We start from the raw sequence: 21,323 nt of genomic DNA on the forward strand, positions 1-21,323 counted from the left end.
CTCTTTCTCTCTCTCCTCTCCTCTCTTTCTCTCTCCTCTCCCTCTCTCTCTCTCTCTCCCCTCTCCCCTATTCCTCTCTTTCTCTCTCTCCTCTCCTGTCCCCTCTCCTCTCTTCCTCTCTCTTCTCTTTCTCGCTCTCCTCTCTCTCCTCTCTCTTTCTCTCTCTCCTCTTTCTCTCTTTGTCTATCTCCTCTCTTTCTCTCTCTCTCTTCTCTGCTCCTCTCCCCTCTCAGCTCCTATTTTCTCCTCTCCTCTTCTCTTCCTCTCTCTCCTCTCTATCTTCTCTTCACTTCTCCTCTCCTCTTTCTCTCTCTCCTCTCTCTCCTTTCTTTTTCTCTCTCCTCTCTCTCTCCTCTCTCCTCTCTCTCTTTCTCTCTCTCCTCTCTTTCTCTTTCTCTCTCTCCTTTCTCTCTCCTCTCTTTCTCTCTCTCAATCTCCTCTCTTCTCTCCTCTCTTTCTCTCTCCTCTCTCCTCTCTCTCTCCTCTCGCTCCTCTCTCTCTCCTTTCTCTCTCCTCTCTTTCTCTCTCCTCTCTCACTCCTCTCTCACCTAGAACAACAGAGAGGGCTGGAGGCTGTTTAAAGGGCTGTATTTTGTATGACTTAATGGCAGAGGATTTAATAACTTCTGGAGAAGAAGTGAAGTGGTCATTTTGTGGAGAGAGAACACTATGAATTTTTATGTTCCTGTAATTTTGTCGGAGTCTGTTATCCTTGGAAGTATACACTGGGCAGGAAGCGAAACAGAATATTAGTCAATTGTGTCTGTCAACAATATAGATGTTATAGACTACAGTCATGGAGTTCTGCTTCTGTAGGACTATTTTAGGCAGTGTGATCTTCCCATGGGTATCCTTGCTCTTTTTAACCTATGTTTTGAGTTGAATGCTTCAATGAGTGGGTGTATGTTTGTGTATTTGCGTCTGTGAGTGTTTTGTTCTGTAAAGTGGCTCTTACACTCTTCAAAAATACCTGTCTGTCTCAACAATTCAACAAGTAGCATTCAAATTCACCCTACCGTTTTATTCCGGAAGCTTTTTGAGAGCTAAGCCATTTACCACGTCAATGTAGCTATGTAGCCTCCCCCAGACCATTGGCTCACACCAAACTTTCTCTTGGCTCTCAGACTTGTAAAGCTGTTAAGGAGAGAAAAGAGCAAAAGGGTTTCCTTCCAGGCAGCTTCCCTCTGGTCTTCATTCACACCCTCCATGCAGACAGACTGACTGACTGACTGAAGGATGTGGCCACTGCTGCTGCTGCTACAGTACATGGATGGAGTCTCTCAGGCAGAGCTGAAACCACAGAGCCAAGGGGTGCGGTGTCAGACGGTGTGTGTGCGTGTGTGTGTTTTGTCTGTGTGTGTGTGTGTTGCGTGTGTGTCTGTCTGTGTGACGGTGTGATGGTGTAAGCAGTCCCTGGCTGTCTCTGTCTATATCACATTATGGCTGTCTCTTTCACACAGTCCTCTATGGGGACTACTGGGGAGTGTCTGTTAATGGCTCCTGGTCTCTGGTATCTGCTATGCTATCTGATCTAATGTGAAGGTGTTGGCCAGTTGGTTTCACAGCTCTGTCTGTCCGGTGGGACAGGGCCATCTGGGCTGAGCTTGGCTGTGGTTCTGTATGGACGGACAATATGGCTGTAGAGAGTTTTCTACAGAAGTGCGCCAGGAAATGTGAGAATGAAAAATTTGAAAAATTGTCAAACAGAACTTGTGATATTTATAGGGAGGTGTTGCTGCTGTGTTCTTTCAGGAATTGAGCTCCCTTATACTTTGGTTGTCTTTTCATAATGGTTGATTTCTCACATCTCCATTCTAGCTACATATCTTTGTTTGTTATACACTGAACAAAAATATAAATGCAACATTCAACAATTTCTAAGGTTTTACTGAGTTACAGTTCATATGAGGAAATCAGTCAATTGAAATAAATTCATTAGGCCCTAATCTATGGATTTCACATGACTTGGAATACAAAATATGCATCTGTTGGTCACAGATACCTTAAAAAAAGGTAGGGGCATGGATCAGAAATCCAGTCAGTATCTGGTGTGACCACCATTTGCCTCATGCAGCGTGACACATCTCCTTCACATAGAGTTGATCAGGCTGTTGATTGTGGCCAGTGGAATGTTGTCCCACTCCTCTTCAATGGCTGTGCGAAGTTGCTGGATATTGGCGGGAACTGGAACACGCTGTCGTACACGTCGATCCAGAGCATCCCAAACATGCTCAATGGGTGACATGTCTGGTGAGTATGCAGGCCATTGAAGAATTAGGACATTTTTAGCTTCCAGGAATTGTGTACAGATCCTTGCGACATGGGGCCGTGCATTGTCATGCTAAAACATGAAGTGATGGCGGCGGATGAATGGCACGACAATTGGGCCTCAGGATCTCATCACGGTATCTCTGTGCATTCAAATTGCCATCGATAAAATGCAATTGTGTTCATTGTCCATAGCTTATGCCTGCCCATACCATAACCCCACCGCCACTATGGGGCACTCTGTTCACAACGCTGACATCAGCAAACCGCTCGCCCACACGAAGCCATACACGCTGTCTGCCATCTGCCCAGTACAGTTGAAACCGGGATTCATCCGTGAAGAGCACACTCCTCCAGCGTGCCAGTGGCCATCAAAGGTGAGCATTTGCCGACTGAAGTTGGTTACGACGCCAAACGGCTGTCAGGTGAAGACCCTGGTGAGGATGACGAGCACGCAGATAAGCTTCCCTGAGATGGTTTCTGACAGTTTGTTCAGAAATTATTTGGTTGTGCAAACCCACAGTTTCATCAGTTGTCCGGGTGGCTACGATCCCGCAGGTGAAGAAGCCGGATGTGGAGGACCTGGTCTGGCGTGGTTACACGGTCTGCAGTTGTGGGGCCGGTTGGACGTACCGCCAAATTCTCTAAAACAACGTTGGAGGTGGCTTATGGTAGAGAAATGAACATTAAATTCTCTGGCAGCAGCTCTGGTGGACATTCCTGCAGTCAGTAGGCCAATTGCACGCTCCCTCAAAACTTGAGACATCTGTGGCATTGTGTTGCGTGACAAAACTGCACATTTTCGAATGGCCTGTTATTGTCCCCAGCACAAGGTGCACCTGTGTAATGATCATGCTGTTTAATCAGCTTCTTGATATGTCACACCTGTCAGGTGGATGGATAATCTTGGCATGGGATAAATGCTCTCTAACAAAATTGTGCACAACATTTGAGATAAAAAGCTTTTTGTGCATATGGAGCATTTCTGGAATCTTTTATTTCAGTTCATGAAACATGAGACCAACACTTTACATGTTGCGTTTATATTTTTGTTACGTATATTAGAGATGACGGGTTTCTGGTACATTGTTATTGAGAGAAACAGGGAGGCATCCTGTCATGTATGCCTTCAGGGCTGTGGTTTCTACTGGGTCAGGTCAGGCAGATTCCAGTCAATATCACAGCAGCCTCACAACATGGGTCACTCCATGGCTCTTGGTTCCACAGTCATTTTACTTTACCCTGAACATTGTAAGAAATCATACATGTAGTGAAGAAAGTACTTCATATTAATATCCTGTTCACAATGCCACTAGAAACACATGTATAGGCCCCCTGTAGCTCAGTTGGTAGAGCATGGCGTGTGTAACGCCAGGGTTGTGGGTTCGATTCCCACAGGGGGCCAGTATGAAAATGTATGCACTCACTAACTGTAAGTCGCTCTGGATAAGAGCATCTGCTAAATGACTAAAATGTAAATGTAAATGTGTACTGATGTCCAGTCTGTAAAATGTAATAAGTTATGCATAATGTAATACAATGCACAACAAAGGCACTAATAACTGTTCTTAAATGTCCATGACTATCCATGACTATACTCACATAAGTGTTATAAATGCGTAGAACATAATATTATTGTTGTGTTGTGATGCTGACGTTTCTGCTTCCTCCTGCAGGTGGCAGTATAGACAGTGACTGTGCCTTTGAGGGTGACTACGTCCTTCCGCCTCTCCCAATGACCAACGGCATGCAGCACATCCGCATCATGGAGGGTGTGTCACGCTCCCTGCCCTCCTCCCCGCTGCTCACACACCAGACCATCAGCGTCCGGCTGCAGCCCGTCAAGAGGCTCACAGGTACACACAACACCCCCACAGCAGAACTCCCATTGGCTGTGGTGCTTTCTGTTTAACCAACCACCCAATGTCACTCATTCGTGTTGGAATGTGGTGTGAGGAAATTCAAAACAGCCAGTTACATGATGGTAACTGTGAAGTGGTGGTCCTCTGTAGCTCAGCTGGTAGAGCACGGCACTTGTAACGCCAAGGTAGTGGGTTCGATCCCCGGGACCACCCAAACTCAAAAATGTATGCACGCATGACTGTAAGTCGCTTTGGATAAAAGCGTCTGCTAAATGGCATATTATTATTATATTATAAGTGGGATGCTTATGTCAATGATCACTGATGCCGGTCAACAAAAATCCATAAATGATCAAGTACAGCTCTCCTAGGTCAAGGCCCACTAATAATCACTCCAGCCTTACCTAATAGCTGGGCTAGAATGCCAGGTGTGGCAGATAATAATCACTCCAGCCTTACCTAATAGCTGGGCTAGAATGCCAGGTGTGGCAGATAATAATCACTCCAGCCTTACCTAATAGCTGGGCTAGAATGCCAGGTGTGGCAGATAATAATCACTCCAGCCTTACCTAATAGCTGGGCTGGAATGCCAGGAGTGGCAGATATGAGCTGTGGTTGTCTGTCTGTTTTTAATGGGAAATGTATAATATAGAAATACTGCAGCAGTGTTTTTTAAAAAGTGAGTGGGGTGCGAAACGCATTATCCAACATTCACCACTAGGGCGCGGGGCACCACTATCATCCTCTTGATTTAACCAAGTTGTATCATTAACCCTCTCCTATATGCTGCTGTGTGTGTTGTACATTTCTCTAAACTGCCTTTTAAAAGCCCTGTCATCTTCACTGGGGGTGCTGCTTGCTACTGCTGGAGGAGAAGATTGTGTGTTGTTGTTGACAGGAGCCAGGAGAGGTGAGGTCGGATCGGAGGGAATGGGGCCTGGAAATTAGATTTCATAGCAAGCTAATCTTCTGCAGCCAAATCTCTCTCTCTCTCTCTCTCTCTCTCTCTCTCTCTCTCTCTCTCTCTCTCTCTCTCTCAATTAAATTCAAAGGGCTTTATTGGCATGGAGACATGTGTTGACATTGCTAGTGAAATAAACAATACAAAAGGGAAATAAACAGTAAACATTACACTCACAAAAGTTTAAAAAGAATATAGACATTTCAAATGTTACATTATATTATTGGCTATGTACAGTGTTATAACAATGTGTAAATAGTTGAAGTACAAAAGGGAGAATAAATAAACAGATAAATAAAGTTTGTATTTACAATTTGTTTGTTCTTCACTGGTTTATCTTTTCTTCGGCAACAGGTCACAAATCTTGCTGCTGTGATGGCACACTGGTATTTCACCCAATAGATATGTGAGTTTATCAAGATTGAATTTGTTTTCAAATTCTTTGTAATCTGAGGGAAATATGTGTCTCTAATATGGTCATACATTTGGCAGGAGGTTAGGAAGTGCAGCTCAGTTTTCACCTCATTTTGTGGGCAGTGTGCACATAGCCTGTCTTCTCTTGAGAACCAGGTCTGCCTACGGTGGCCTCTCTCAATAGCAAGGCTATGCTCACTGAGTCTGTACATAGTCAAAGCTTTCCTTAAGTTTGGGTCAGTCACAGTGGTCAGGTATTCTGCCACTGTGTACCCTCTGTTTAGGGCAAAATAGCATTATAGTTTGCTCTGTTGTTTGTTAATTCTTTCCAATGTGTCAAGTAATTCTCTTTTTGTTTTCTCATGATTTGGTTGGGTCTAATTGTGTTGCTGTCCTGTTGTGCTGATATACAGTCTGTTGGTTTCTAGTTGTTGTAATCACTGACTAGCTGTTTGTTGGTTAATCAGCTCAAGGGTTTTACTGAAACCTACAGGACAGGAGCTCTCCAGGAACAGGGTTGGAGATCCTTACTTTACTGAGAGTGCACTGGTCAAAAGTAGTTCACTTTATAGGGAATAGGGTGCCATTTGATATGCACTGTAGAGCCACAACCAGCTGATTGATCATGCTTATTCCTCTCTGAAACTTTTAAAGGCATTATTTCATCATCTCTCTCTCTGTGTCACACTGCTTCCCCTAATTAATGACAGCTACCGATCAATACAATTAACTATTAGTGTTTCCTTCCTTCCCCATTGATTTCCATGTTAAGATGGACAATTATTGCATTTGCCCATAACCCTTTAAACTAGGTAGAGTGTGGTTAGGTGAACCTTGAAGATGTGTGCTTTGAGGATGTGGTGTCCCAGTTCGATGGTCTGCTGTCGGTTCAGCTTGGTCTCCTGGCGAGAGAACCAGAAGGCTAGCAGGGTGTGGCCACTCCTACAGAGAGACATGAGGAACACCATGAGCTACTGCACAAAAGATTAGGGTTAGGGTTAGAGTTAGTAGATAGTTAGGGTTCGAGTTAGTAGATAGTTAGGGTTAGGATTAGTAGATAGTTAGGGTTAGAGTTAGTAGATAGTTAGGGTTAGGGTTAGTAGATAGTTTAGGTTAGAGTTAGTAGATAGTTAGGGTTAGGATTAGTAGATAGTTAGGGTTAGGATTAGTAGATAGTTAGGGTTAGAGTTAGTAGATAGTTAGGGTTAGGGTTAGTAGATAGTTAGTTAGAGTTAGGGTTAGGGTTAGTAGATAGTTAGGGTTAGAGTTAGTAGATAGTTAGGGTTAGAGTTAGTAGATAGTTAGGGTTAGGATTAGTAGATAGTTAGGGTTAGAGTTAGTAGATAGTTAGGGTTAGGGTTAGTAGATAGTTAGGGTTAGAGTTAGTAGATAGTTAGGGTTAGGATTAGTAGATAGTTAGGGTTAGAGTTAGTAGATAGTTAGGGTTAGAGTTAGTAGATAGTTAGGATTAGTAGATAGTTAGGGTTAGAGTTAGTAGATAGTTAGGGTTAGAGTTTGTAGATAGTTAGGGTTAGAGTTAGTAGATAGTTAGTGTTAGGATTAGTAGATAGTTAGGGTTAGAGTTATTAGATAGTTAGGGTTAGTAGATAGTTAGGGTTAGTAGATAGTTAGAGTTAGTAGATAGTTAGGGTTAGTAGATAGTTAGGGTTAGAGTTAGTAGATAGTTAGGGTTAGTAGATAGTTAGGGTTAGGGTTAGTAGATAGTTAGGGTTAGAGTTATTAGATAGTTAGGTTTAGAGTTAGTAGAGAGTTAGGGTTAGAGTTAGTAGATAGTTAGGGTTAGGGTTAGTAGATAGTTAGGGTTAGAGTTAGTAGATAGTCAGGGTTAGAGTTAGTAGATAGTTAGGGTTAGGGTTATTAGATGGTTAGGGTTAGTAGATGGTTAGGGTTATTAGATGGTTAGAGTTAGTAGATAGTTAGGGTTAGAGTTAGTAGATAGTTAGGGTTAGGGTTAGTAGATAGTTAGGGTTAGGATTAGTAGATAGTTAGGGTTAGGGTTATGATTAGTAGATAGTTAGGGTTAGGATTAGTAGATAGTTAGGGTTAGGATTAGTAGATAGTTAGGGTTAGGGTTAGTAGATAGTTAGGGTTAGAGTTAGTAGATAGTTAGAGTTAGAGTTAGTAGATAGTTAGGGTTAGGATTAGTAGATAGTTAGGGTTAGGATAAGTAGATAGTTAGGGTTAGGATTAGTAGATAGTTAGGGTTAGGATTAGTAGATATTTAGGGTTAGAGTTAGTAGATAGTTAGGGTTAGGATTAGTAGATAGTTAGAGTTAGAGTTAGAAGATAGTTAGGGTTAGGGTTAGTAGATAGTTAGGGTTAGTAGATAGTTAGAGTTAGTAGATAGTTAGGGTTAGGATTAGTAGATAGTTAGAGTTAGAAGATAGTTAGGGTTAGGGTTAGTAGATAGTTAGGGTTAGTAGATAGTTAGAGTTAGTAGATAGTTAGGGTTAGTAGATAGTTAGGGTTAGAGTTAGTAGATAGTTAGGGTTAGAGTTAGTAGATAGTTAGGGTTAGGATTAGTAGATAGTTAGGGTTAGGATTAGTAGATAGTTCAAATCAAATCAAATTTTATTGGTCACATGCGCCGAATACAACAGGTGCAGACATTACAGTGAAATGCTTACTTACAGCCCTTAACCAACAGTGCATTTATTTTAAACAAAAAAGTAAGAATAAAACAACAACAAAAAAAGTGTTGAGAAAAAAAGAGCAGAAGTAAAATAAAGTGACAGTAGGGAGGCTATATATACAGGGGGGTACCGTTGCAGAGTCAATGTGCGGGGGCACCGGCTAGTTGAGGTAGTTGAGGTAATATGTACATGTGGGTAGAGTTAAAGTGACTATGCATAAATACTTAACAGAGTAGCAGCAGCGTAAAAAGGATGGGGTGGGGGGGGCAGTGCAAATAGTCCGGGTAGCCATGATTAGCTGTTCAGGAGTCTTATGGCTTGGGGGTAGAAGCTGTTGAGAAGTCTTTTGGACCTAGACTTGGCACTCCGGTACCGCTTGCCGTGCGGTAGCAGAGAGAACAGTCTATGACTAGGGTGGCTGGAGTCTTTGACAATTTTGAGGGCCTTCCTCTGACACCGCCTGGTATAGAGGTCCTGGATGGCAGGAAGCTTTGCCCCAGTGATGTACTGGGCTGTACGCACTACCCTCTGTAGTGCCTTGCGGTCGGAGGCCAAGCAGTTGCCATACCAGGCGGTGATGCAACCAGTCAGGATGCTCTCGATGGTGCAGCTGTAGAATTTTTTGAGGATCTGAGGACCCATGCCAAATCTTTTTAGTCTCCTGAGGGGGAATAGGCTTTGTCGTGCCCTCTTCACGACTGTCTTGGTGTGTTTGGACCATGATAGTTCGTTGGTGATGTGGACACCAAGGAACTTGAAGCTCTCAACCTGTTCCACTACAGCCCCGTCGATGAGAATGGGGGCGTGCTCAGTCCTCTTTTTTTTCCTGTAGTCCACAATCATCTCCTTTGTCTTGGTCACGTTGAGGGAGAGGTTGTTGTCCTGGCACCACACGGCCAGATCTCTGACCTCCTCCCTATAGGCTGTCTCATCGTTGTCGGTGATCAGGCCTACCACTGTTGTGTCGTGGGCAAACTTAATGATGGTGTTGGAGTCGTGCCTGGCCATGCAGTCATGGGTGAACAGAGAGTACAGGAGTGGACTGAGCACGCACCCCTGAGGGGCCCCCGTGTTGAGGATCAGTGTGGCAGATGTGTTGTTACCTACCCTTACCACCTGGGGGCGGCCCGTCAGGAAGTCCAGGATCCAGTTGCAGAGTGAGGTGTTTAGTCCCAGGATCCTTAGCTTAGTGATGAGCTTAGAGGGCACTATGGTGTTGAATGCTGAGCTGTAGTCAATGAATAGCATTCTCACGTAGGTGTTCCTCTTGTCCAGGTGGGAAAGGGCAGTGTGGAGTGCGATAGAGATTGCATCATCTGTGGATCTGTTGGGGCGGTATGCAAATTGGAGTGGGTCTAGGGTTTCTGGGATAATGATGTTGATGTGAGCCATGACCAGTCTTTCAAAGCACTTCATGGCTACAGACGTCAGTGCTACGGGTCGGTAGTCATTTAGGCAGGTTATCTTAGAGTCCTTGGGCACGGGGACTATGGTGGTCTGCTTGAAACATGTTGGTATTACAGACTCAGTCAGGGACATGTTGAAAATGTCAGTGAAGACACTTGCCAGTTGGTCAGCACATGCTCGGAGTACACGTCCTGGTAATCCGTATGGCCCTGCGGCCTTGTGAATGTTGACCTGCTTAAAAGTCTTACTCACATCGGCTACGGAGAGCGTGATCACATAGTCATCCGGAACAGCTGGTGCTCTCATGCATGCTTCAGTGTTGCTTGCCTCGAAGCGAGCATAGAAGTGGTTTAGCTCGTCTGGTAGGCTTGTGTCACTGGGCAGCTCGCGGCTGTGCTTCCCTTTGTAGTCTGTAATAGTTTTCAAGCCCTGCCACATCCGACGAGCGTCAGAGCCAGTGTAGTATGATTCAATCTTAGACCTGTATTGACTCTTTGCCTGTTTGATGGTTTGTCGGAGGTCATAGCGGGATTTCTTATAAGCGTCCGGGTTAGAGTCCCGTTCCTTGAAAGCGGCAGCTCTACCCTTTAGCTCAGTGCGGATGTTTCCTGTAATCCATGGCTTCTGGTTGGGGTATGTACGTACGGTCACTGTGGGGACGACATCATCGATGCACTTATTGATGAAGCCAGTGACTGATGTGGTGTACTCCTCAATGCTGTCTGAAGAATCCCGGAACATGTTCCAGTCTGTGCTAGCAAAACAGTCCTGTAGCTTAGCATCTGCGTCATCTGACCACTTTTTTTATTAACCGAGTCACTGGTGCTTCCTGCTTTAGTTTTTGCTTATAAGCAGGAATCAGGAGGATAGAGTTATGGTCAGATTTGCCAAATGGAGGGCGAGGGAGAGCTTTGTATGCGTCTCTGTGTGTGGAGTAAAGGTGGTCTAGAGTTTTTTCCCCTCTGGTTGCACATTTAACATGCTGGTAGAAATTAGGTAGAACGGATTTAAGTTTCCCTGCATTAAAGTCATCAGCCACTAGGAGCGCTGCATCTGGATGAGCGTTTTCCTGTTGATTAATGGCCTTGTACAACTCATTCAGTGCAATCTTAATGCCAGCATTGGTTTGTGGTGGTAAATAGACAGCTATGAAAAATATAGATGAAAACTCTCTTGGTAAATAGTGTGGTCTACAGCTTATCATAAGATACTCTACCTCAGGCGAGCAAAACCTCGAGACTTCCTTAGTATTTGATTTTGTGCACCAGCTGTTGTTTACAAATATACACAGACCGCCTCCCCTTGTCTTACCGGAGTCAGCCGTTCTGTCCTGCCGATGTAGCGTATAGCCTGCTAGCTGAATGTTATCATTGTTGTCGTTCAGCCACGACTCCGTGAAACATAAGATATTACAGTTTTTAATGTCCCGTTGGTAGGATAACCGTAATCTTAAATCGTCCATTTTATTTTCAAAAGATTGAACGTTGGCTAATAGGATTGATGGAAGAGGCAGTTTACTCGCTCGCCGTCGGATCCTTACAAGGCACCCCGATCTGCCTCCGCGATATCTCCGTCTCTTCCTCACGCGAATGACGGGGATTTGGGCCTTGTCGGGTGTCTGTATGATATCCTTCGCGGCCGCCTCGTTGAAGAAAAAATCTTCGTCCAATACGAGGTGAGTAATCGCTGTCCTGATATCCAGAAGCTCTTTTTGGTTATAAGAGACGATGGCAGAAACATTATGTACAAAATAAATTACAAATAACGCGGAAAAACACACATAATAGTACAATTGGTTAGAGGGCTGTAAAACTGCAGCCATCTTCTCCGGCGCTGTTATTCACTTCACTGCGCTGTTAGATAGATAGATAGTTAGGGTTAGAGTTAGTACATAGTTAGGGTTAGGGTTAGTAGATAGTTAGGGTTAGAGTTAGTAGATAGTTAGGGTTAGAGTTAGTAGATAGTTAGTGTTAGGATTAGGTGATAGTTAGGGTTAGGATTAGTAGATAGTTAGGGTTAGTAGATAGTTAGGGTTAGGGTTAGTAGATAGTTAGGGTTAGAGTTAGTAGAGGGTTAGGGTTAGTAGATAGTTAGGGTTAGAGTTAGTAGATAGGGTTAGAGTTAGTAGATAGTTAGGGTTAGAGTTAGTAGATAATTAGTGTTAGAGTTAGTAGATAGTTAGGGTTAGGGTTAGTAGATAATTACGGTTAGATTTAGTAGATAGTTAGAGTTAGGGTTAGGGTTAGTAGATAGTTAGGGTTAGAGTTGGTAGATAGTTAGGGTTAGTAGATAGTTAGGGTTAGTAGATAGTTAGGGTTAGAGTTAGTAGATAGTTAGGGTTAGAATTAGTATATAGTTAGGGTTAGAGTTAGTATATAGTTAGGGTTAGAGTTAGTAGATAGTTAGGGTTAGAGTTAGTAGATAGTTAGGGTTAGAGTTAGTAGATAGTTAGGGTTAGAGTTAGTAGATAGTTAGGGTTAGTGTTAGTAGATAGTTAGGGTTAGGGTTAGTAGATAGTTAGGGTTAGAGTTAGTAGATAGTTAGAATTAGGGTTAGAGTTAGTAGATAGTTAGGGTTAGGGTTATTAGATAGTTAGGGTTAGAGTTAGTAGATAGTTAGAGTTAGTAGATAGTTAGGGTTAGAGTTAGTAGATAGTTAGGGTTAGAGTTAGTAGATAGTTAGGGTTAGGATTAGTAGATAGTTAGGGTTAGTGTTAGTAGATATTTAGGGTTAGAGTTAGTAGATGGTTAGGGTTAGTAGATAGTTAGGGTTAGTAGATAGTTAGGGTTAGAGTTAGTAGATAGTTAGTGTTAGGGTTATTAGATGGTTAGGGTTAGTAGATAGTTAGGGTTAGGGTTATTAGATAGTTAGGGTTAGAGTTAGTAGATAGTTAGGGTTAGAGTTAGTAGATAGTTAGGGTTAGGGTTAGTAGATAGTTAGGGTTAGAGTTAGTAGATAGTTAGGGTTAGTAGATAGTTAGGGTTAGAGTTAGTAGATAGTTAGGTTTAGGATTAGTAGATAGTTAGGGTTAGAGTTAGTAGATAGTTAGGGTTAGAGTTAGTAGATAGTTAGGGTTAGTAGATAGTTAGGGTTAGAGTTAGAGTTAGTAGATAGTTAGGGTTAGAGTTAGTAGATAGTTAGGGTTAGAGTTAGTAGATAGTTGGAATTTAAGAATACATATATGGACAAGCAATGACAGAGCGGCATGGACTAAGATACTGTAGAATATTATAGAATACAATACCGTATATACATGTGAGATGAGGAGTGCAAGATATGTAAACATTATTAAAGTGACTAGTGTTACATTTGTTAAAGTGGCCAGTTATTTCAAAAGGCAGCAGCAGCCTCTAATGTGCTAGTGATGGCTATTTAAGTCTGATGGCCTTGAGATAGAAGCTGTTTTTCATTCTCTCGGTCCCAGCTTTGATGCACCTGTACTGACCTCGCCTTCTGGATGATAGCGGGGTGAACAGGCAGTGGCTCAGGTGGTTGATATCCTTGATGATCTTTTTGGCCTTCCTGTGACATCGGGTGCTGTAGGTGTCTTGGAGGGCGGGTAGTTTGCCCCCTTGTAATGCGTTCGGCAGACCGCATCTCACGCTGGAGAGCCCTGCGGTTGTGGGCGGTGCAGTTGCCGTACCAGGCGGTGATACAGCCCGACAGGATGCTCTCAATTGTGCATCTGTAAAAGGTTGTGAGGGTTTTAGGTGCCAAGCCACATTTCTTCAGCCTCAAGAGGCTCTGTTGCGCCTTCTTCACCACACTGTCTGCGTGGGTGGACCATTTCAGTTTGTCAGTGATGTGTACGCCAAGGAACTTGAAGCTTTCCACCTTCTCCACTGTCGATGTGGATAGGGGGGTGTACCCTCTGCTGTTTCCTGAAGTCCACAATCATCTCCATTGTTTTGTTGATGTTGAGTGAGAGGTTATTTTCCTGGCACCACACTCCCAGAGCCCTCACCTCCTCCCAGTAGGCGGTCTCGTCATTGTTGGTAATCAAGCCTACTACTGTTGTGTCGTCTTCAAACTTGATGATTGAGTTGGAGGTCTGTTTGGCCACGCAGTCATGGGTGAACAGGGAGTACAGGAGGGGGCTGAGCATGCACCCTTGTGGGGCCCCAGTGTTGAGGATCAGCGAAGTGGAGATGTTGATTCCTACCTTCAAATAATAATATAATAATATGCCATTTAGCAGACGCTTTTATCCAAAGCGACTTACAGTCATGCGTGCATACATTTTTGTGTATGGGTGGTCCCGGGGATCGAACCCACTACCTTGGCGTTACAAGCGCCGTGCTCTACCAGCTGAGCTACAAAGACACCTGGGGGCGGCCCGTCAGGAAGTCCAGGACCCAGTTGCACAGGGCGGGGCTCAGACCTAGGGCCTCGAGCTTAATGATGAGCTTGGAGGGTACAATGGTGTTGAATGCTGAGCTATAGTCAATGAACAGCATTCTTACATAGGTATTCTTTCTTGTCCAGATGGGATAGGGCAGTGTGCAGTGTGATGCCGATTGCATCGTCTGTGGATCTATTGGGGCGGTAAGCAAATTGAAGTGGGTCTAGGGTGACAGGTAAGGTAGAGGTGATATGATCCTTGACTAGTCTCTCAAAGCACTTCATGATGACAGAGGTGAGTGCTACGGGGCGATAGTCATTTAGTTCAGTTACCTTTGCTTTCTTGGGTACAGGAACAATGGTGGCCATCTTGAAGCATGTGGGAACAGCATACTAGGAAAGGGAGAGATTGAATATGTCCATAAACACACCAGCCAGCTGGTCTGCGCGTGCTCTGAAGACGTGGCTAGGGATGTCGTCTGGGCCGGCAGCCTTGTGGGGGTAAACATGCTTAAATATCTTACTCACGTCGGCCACGGAGAAGGAGAGGCCACAGTCCTTGGTAGTGGGCCTCGTCGGTGGCACTGTGTTATCCTCAAAGCGGGCGAAGAAGGTGTTTAGCTTGTCTGGAAGCGAGACGTCGGTGTCGGCGAAGTGGCTGGTTTTCCTTTTGTAGTCCGTGATTGTCTGTAGACCCTGCCACATACGTCTCGTGTCTGAGCCGTTGAATTGCGACTCCACTTTGTCTCTATACTGATGTTTTGCCAGTTTAATATCCTTGCGGAGTGAGTAGCTACACTGTTTGTTTTCTGCCATATTCCCAGTCACCTTGCCATGGTTAAATGCGGTGGTTCGCACTTTCAGTTTTGCGCAAATGCTGCCATCTATCCACGGTTTCTGGTTAGGGTAGGTTTTAATAGTCACAGTGGGCACAACATCACCTATACACTTCCTGATAAACTCAGTCACCGTTTCAGTGTATTCGTCTAAATTATTTTCGCAAGCTACCCGGAACATATCCCAGTCCACGTGATGAAAACAATATTGAAGCGTGGATTCCGATTGGTTGAATAGTACTTAGCATGGGTACTTCCTGTTTGAGTTTCTGTGTATAGGAAGGGAGGAGCAAAATGGAGTCGTGGTCAGATTTGCCGAAAGGAGGGCGGGTGAGGGCCTTATAACCATCCCGGAAGTTCGAATAGCAATGGTCGAGGATTTTAGCAGCGCGAGGACAAAGTTCGATATGTTGATAGAACTTCGGCAGCCTAGTCCTCAAATTTGCTTTGTTAAAATCCCTGGCTACAATAAATGCAGCCTCAGGATATGTGGTTTCCAGTTTGCATAAAGGCCAGTGGAGTTCTTTGAGGGCCGTCGTGGTATCGGCTTGAGGGGGGATATACACGGTCGTGACTATAACCAAATAAAATTATCTTGGGAGATAATACGGTCGGCATTTGATTGTGAGGTATTCTAGGTCGGTTGAACAAAAGGACTTGAGTTCCTGTATGTTACTACAATTACACCACGAGTTGGTAATCATGAAACACACACCTCCGCGCTTCTGCTTCCCGGAGAGGTATTTATTCCTGTCTGCGCGATGAACTGAGAGCAGACGGAGAGCCATGTTTCCGTGAAACAAAGTATGTTACAGGCCTTGATGTCTCTCTGGAAAGAAATCCTTTCCCGGAGCTCGTCGACCTTGTTAACCTGAGACTGAACATTAGCGAGTAGTATACTTGGAAGCGGTGGGTGGTGGAGTCGAAACAGCAGGCCACTCCGAGTGCCTCTCCTCCGCCGGCAATGTTTTGGGTCAGCCGCTGGAATCAGTTCAATTGCCCTGGAGAGAGCAAACAAAGGATCTGCTTCGGGAAAGTCATATTCCTGGTCGTAATGCTGGTGAGTTACCGCCGCTCTGATATCTAATAGTTTTTCCCTGCTGTATGTAATGATGCAAAACACTTTCTGAGCTAATAATGTAAAAAATAATACATAAAAAAACAAAATACCACAAAGTTTCCTAAGAGCTAGTCGCGAGGCCGCCATCTTCGTCGGCGCCAGGATCCTGTATTCCACTCTGTGCTAGCAAAACAGTCCTGTAGTTTAGCAGCTGCGTCATCTGACCACTTCCTTATTAACCGAGTCACTGGTGCTTCCCGCTTTAGTTTTTGCTTAAGTCAAAAGTGACCAAAACATCAGCCAGGAAGCATAGGAACTGAGAAGTGGTCTGTGGTCACCACCTGCAGAACCACTTCTTTATTGGGGGTGTCTTGCTAATTGCCTATAATTTCCACCTGTTGTCTATTCCATTTGCACAACAGCATGTGACATTTATTGTCAATCAGTGTTGCTTCCTAAGTGGACAGTTTGATTTCACAGAAGTGTGATTGACTTGGAGTTACATAGTGTTGTTTAAGTATTCCCTTTATTTTTTTGGGCAGTGTATATAAGCATATAGCAAAACCAGTACTGTATTTTGAAACCATGCATGCCCGTATATTCGTAGACAGATAACGTATTTTTCTCAACCTATCTACACAAACGTTACACCAATTCAAAAGCTGCTACCTCACAGATTCCAACAGTGATAGCCGTGTTCCTCTATGACCAACACTCACTAAGCTATTAATCAAAGAACTTGAAAAGATACTCTAGGGTCTCTCTCTCATTCCAAGTCGATTTCAATGAGTTTCCATCGTTTTACATGGCCAACAATGTGTTTGAAGATGAAGTCAGTAGTTTGGTTCAATCACAACAGGCACTGTTTTGTCGCCATCTTCTGGATATATGATGCAATCCCCGTGGTTTGTCATTGTGCTCATTTAATTCTACTGATCCAGAGCTTTCGATAGAGGGGTCACATGTCAAAATCGACCAACCGGTTGTTGAAATATCCAAGTGCGCACCTCATTGTCTCATATTAGTTGACTTGCTGCGTTACGCACGGTTACGCAGAGCGCACAACAACACTATAATTTTGGAGGGAAAACGCAAAGTTGATTCAAATATGGCAGGCTCTAGTAACAAATACACAGTTACAGAGGCGTTATTAATTGTAACAATAGAATGCTATGTGTATTATTTCTTGTCACTGAAATATCACTTTAGTCAACATTCTCATAGTTCTAACTATTTATTTTATATATCTGACTGTTTTGAGTCAGATTTGTCAGTGAATGAATACAAGTGTGTTTTAGTCATGATTTTTATTTCTCTTTTGTCTTGTTTGTACAGTGAAGATGATTATAGGGGTGATGAGCCACAGCCAGAGCATCTGCCTCCTCAGCCACAGCTTCCCCTTCCTCAGGCAGAGCCTCCTCTTCCTCAGCCTGGCCGCTTGTCTAGACAACGCACTTCTGCTCCCCTCCCTCGGCCACTGTCTTCATCGGACACTGAGTGCCCTGTAAAGAGCCCTCAACCCAGAAGAAAAGGGAAAGCTTTCTCAAAGTCAAGTAAGCATGGTGGAGGTAGGCCTGCCACTCCAAGAGTCGGGGAGGAAGAAGAGGAAGAAGAAGATAGGTGGCAAAATAGAGAAGAGAATGATGAATGATCAGACCCAATCCGGTTTATGCCCACCAGAGTCCCATGCCCCACAATCGACACCACTGCGTCATGGTCTCCCCTTTCACTCTTTCATCTGTTTTTTAGCACTTCGGTTGTCCGCACAATAATTTGCAACACTAATGCAAATGCTGCCAAAAGACTGCAGTCCGGACTGAAATTCGCTTGGATACCACTAACAATGAGAGATTTTTACATTTTCCTGGCAATTATGCTATACTCAGGGCTTGTCTCTGTACACGAGAGGGGCACCTACTGGAGGAAGGAATGGCCATATAATTTCCGCTTCCCTGGAGACACTATGACACGAGACCGTTTTGAAGCAATCATGTGGTCACTGCACTTGAGCAAACCAGAAGACGATGAAGCCAACAACACTAAAAACGGCACTGCAGAATATGATACTTTTCAAGATCAAGCCCCTGTACAATGAGCTTACCAATGCCTGCAAATCACATTTCCAGCCATACCAAAACATCTCCATAGACGAAAGGATGGTGGCATCCAAGGCGAGAATAAGTATGCAGCAATATATGAAAGCAAAGCCCACTAAGTGGGGGTATAAATTATTTGTACTGGCTGACTCTCATACTGATTATACGTGGAATTTTTTTGTTTATGAAGGAAAGAGTGTGTTCACACCAGGCCAGGGACTAAGCTACACTTCAGTTATGGACTTGATGCCATTCTCTCTACTTGGTGGGGGCTATACACTTTTTGTAGACAATTTAGGCAAAACCTTGAGACTTCCTTAACATTAGATTTTGTGCACCAGCTGTTGTTTACAAATATACACAGACCGCCACCCCTTGTCTAACCAGAGTCAGCCGTTCTATCCTGCCGATGTAGCGTATATCCCGCCAGCTGTATGTTATCCATGTCGTCGTTCAGCCGCGACTCGGTGAAACATAAGATGTATTACAGTTTTTTATGTCCTGTTGGTGGGATATCCTTGATCGTAAGTCGTTCATTTTGTTTTCCAATGATTGTACGTTGGCTAATGGGACTGATGGAAGAGGCAGATTACTCGCTCGCCGTCGGATCCTTACAAGGTACACCGACCTAAGTTCACGATATCTCATTCTCTTTCTCATGCGAATGACTGGGATTTGGGCCTTGTCGGGTGTCTGTAGAATATCTTTCGCGTCCGACTCGTTGAAGAAAAAATCTTCGTCCAATACGAGGTGAGTAATCGCTGTCCTGATATCCAGAAGCTCTTTTTGGTCATAAAAGACGGTGGCAGAAACATTATGTACAGAATAAATGACAAATAACGTGAAAAAACATAAAAGCACAGTTGGTTAGGGGGCCGTAAAACGACAGCCATCTCCTCCGGCACCATTATCTCAGAAAGGAGTCATGCATTCAGGTGCATGTTCCACTGCAAATTTTCTTCACAATAAACATCTCAACGTCTCATCTTTCAAAATACATCTCTTAATTTACAGCATTTACCTCACTCAGAAAACATTATTATAGCATGTTACTGTACAGCCACAGCTCTGACGTCATGTATAGCATGTTACTGTACAGTCACTGAGCTCTGACATCATTATAGCATGTTACGTCATTATAGCTCAGCTGGTAGAGCACGGCGCTTGTAATGCCAAGGTAGTGGGTTCGATCCCCGGGACCACCCATACACAAAAAAAAATTATGCACGCATGACTGTAAGTCGCTTTGGATAAAAGCGTCTGCTAAATGGCATATTATTATTATTATTATTATAGCATGTTACTGTATAGTCACTGAGCTCTGACCTCATTATAGCATGTTACTGTACAGCCACTGAGCTCTGACCTCATTATAGCATGTTACTGTACAGCCACTGAGCTCTGACCTCATTATAGTATGTTACTGTATTATAGCATGTTACTGTACAGCCACTGAGCTCTGATGTCATGTATAGCATGTTACTGTACAGCCACTGAGCTCTGACGTCATTATAGCATGTTACATCATCATAGCATGTTACTGTACAGCCACTGAGCTCTGACGTCATGTATAGCATGTTACTGTACAGCCACTGAGCTCTGACGTCATTATAGCATGTTACTGTGCAGCCACTGAGCTCTGACGTCATTATAGCATGTTACTGTATAGTCACTGAGCTCTGACCTCATTATAACATGTTACTGTACAGCCACTGAGCTCTGACGTCATTATAGCATGTTACTGTACAGCCACTGAGCTCTGACCTCATTATAGCATGTTACTGTACAGCCACTGAGCTCTGACCTCATTATAGCATGTTACTGTATTATAGCATGTTACTGTACAGCCACTGAGCTCTGACCTCATTATAGCATGTTACTGTACAGCCACTGAGCTCTGACGTCATGAATAGCATGTTACTGTACAGCCACTGAGCTCTGACCTCATTATAGCATGTTACTGTATTATAGCATGTTACTGTACAGCCACTGAGCTCTGACGTCATGTATATCATGTTACTGTACAGCCACTGAGCTCTGACGTCATGTATAGCATGTTACTGTACAGCCACTGAGCTCTGACCTCATTATAGCATGTTACTGTACAGCCACTGAGCTCTGACCTCATTATAGTATGTTACTGTATTATAGCATGTTACTGTACAGCCACTGAGCTCTGACGTCATTATAGCATGTTACATCATCATAGCATGTTACTGTACAGCCACTGAGCTCTGACGTCATGTATAGCATGTTACTGTACAGCCACTGAGCTCTGACGTCATTATAGCATGTTACTGTGCAGCCACTGAGCTCTGACGTCATTATAGCATGTTACTGTACAGCCACTGAGCTCTGACCTCATTATAGCATGTTACTGTACAGCCACTGAGCTCTGACCTCATTATAGCATGTTACTGTATTATAGCATGTTACTGTACAGCCACTGAGCTCTGACGTCATTATAGCATGTTACTGTACAGCCACTGAGCTCTGACCTCATTATAGCATGTTACTGTATTATAGCATGTTACTGTACAGCCACTGAGCTCTGACGTCATGTATAGCATGTTACTGTACAGCCACTGAGCTCTGACGTCATGTATAGCATGTTACTGTACAGCCACTGAGCTCTGACGTCATGTATATCATGTTACTGTACAGCCACTGAGCTCTGACCTCATTATAGCATGTTACTGTATTATAGCATGTTACTGTACAGCCACTGAGCTCTGACCTCATTATAGCATGTTACTGTATTATAGCATGTTACTGTACAGCCACTGAGCTCTGACGTCATGTATAGCATGTTACTGTACAGCCACTGAGCTCTGACGTCATGTATAGCATGTTACTGTATTATAGCATGTTACTGTACAGCCACTGAGCTCTGACGTCATGTATAGCATGTTACTGTATTATAGCATGTTACTGTACAGCCACTGAGCTCTGACGTCATGTATAGCATGTTACTGTACAGCCACTGAGCTCTGACCTCATTATTACATTTTTTATTTTTTCACCTTTAAGCCAGTTGAGAACAAGTTTTCATTTACAACTGCGACCTGGCCAAGATAAAGCAAAGCAGTGCGATAAAAACAACAACAACACAGAGTTACATATAGAATAAACAAAACGTACAGTCAATAACACAATAGGGAATATATATACAGTGTGTGCAAATGTAGTAAGTTATGGAGGTAAGGCAATAAATAGGCCATAGTGCAAATAATTACAATTTAGTAGTAACACTGGAGTGATAGATGTGCAGAAGATGATGTGCAAATAGAGATACTGGGGTGCAAATGAGCAAAATAAATAACAATGTAAAAAACAATATGGGGATGAGGTAGTTGGGTGGGCTAATTACAGATGGGCTGTGTACAGGTGCAGTGATCGGTAAAATGCTCTGACAACTGATGCT

At 43.7% G+C, this 21,323-nt stretch overlaps 1 pseudogene across 1 annotated transcript in view; it reads left to right on the forward strand.

The window, feature by feature from the left end:
- LOC311132020 (protein TANC2-like) overlaps window positions 1-21,323 on the forward strand; it is a 182,352-nt pseudogene that overhangs the window by 21,601 nt on the left and 139,428 nt on the right. The window contains exon 2 of the transcript in view: window positions 3,945-4,124. The product of the transcript in view is annotated as a protein TANC2-like (transcript). The remainder of the gene's footprint in view (window positions 1-3,944; window positions 4,125-21,323) is intronic.

This window comes from Coregonus lavaretus, assembly GCF_964263955.1.
Source record: "Coregonus lavaretus genome assembly, chromosome: 1".
NCBI lineage: Eukaryota > Metazoa > Chordata > Actinopteri > Salmoniformes > Salmonidae > Coregonus > Coregonus lavaretus.